The 547-nt window shown below is 50.3% G+C and overlaps 1 long non-coding RNA gene across 1 annotated transcript in view; it reads left to right on the plus strand.

Annotated features, from left to right (window-relative positions):
- The window catches only part of LOC107571093 (uncharacterized), an 8,434-nt gene extending 7,887 nt beyond the window's left edge, over positions 1-547 (plus strand). The window contains exon 4 of the long non-coding RNA XR_001607134.1: positions 362-547. This is a non-coding gene — a long non-coding RNA (uncharacterized lncRNA). The remainder of the gene's footprint in view (positions 1-361) is intronic.

Below are 547 nucleotides of genomic sequence, written 5' to 3' on the forward strand. Positions count from 1 at the left end.
GGTTTGTGGTCATGTGAAAAGGGTTCATATGGTTTGGGTTTGTGGTCATGTTGAGAGGGCCCATCTGGGATGGGTTTGTAGTAATATTAAGAGGGCCTGTCTGGATAAGGCTGGTGGTCATGTTGAGAGGACCCATCTGGGTTGGGTTTGTGGTCATGTTGAGAGGTCCTATCTGAATCGGGTTTGTGGTCATGTTAAAATGGCTGATAGGGTTCGAGATTGTGGTCATGTTAAGAGGGCCCGTCTGGGTAAGGTTCGGGGTTATGTTGGGAGGTCCGCTTTGAGTCAAATTTGTGGTTATGTTGAAGGGACCGACCTGGTTTAGGTTGGTGGTCATGCTGGGTGGGTGCGTCTGGGTCAGGTTGGTGGTCATGTTGGGAGGCTGTGTTTGGGTCAGGTTGGGGGTCAGGTTGGTGGTCATGTTAAGAGGGCCCAACTGGGTTGGGTTTGTGGTAATATTAAAAGGGACCATCTGATTTGGAGCTGTGGTCATGTTGAGAAGGCTCATCTGGCTATGGTTTGTGGTCATGTTGGGAGGGCGTGTTTG

The sequence above is a fragment of the Sinocyclocheilus grahami genome, unplaced genomic scaffold (genome assembly GCF_001515645.1).
Source record: "Sinocyclocheilus grahami isolate Dianchi unplaced genomic scaffold, SAMN03320097.WGS_v1.1 scaffold1547.1, whole genome shotgun sequence".
NCBI classification, from domain to species: Eukaryota; Metazoa; Chordata; class Actinopteri; order Cypriniformes; family Cyprinidae; genus Sinocyclocheilus; species Sinocyclocheilus grahami.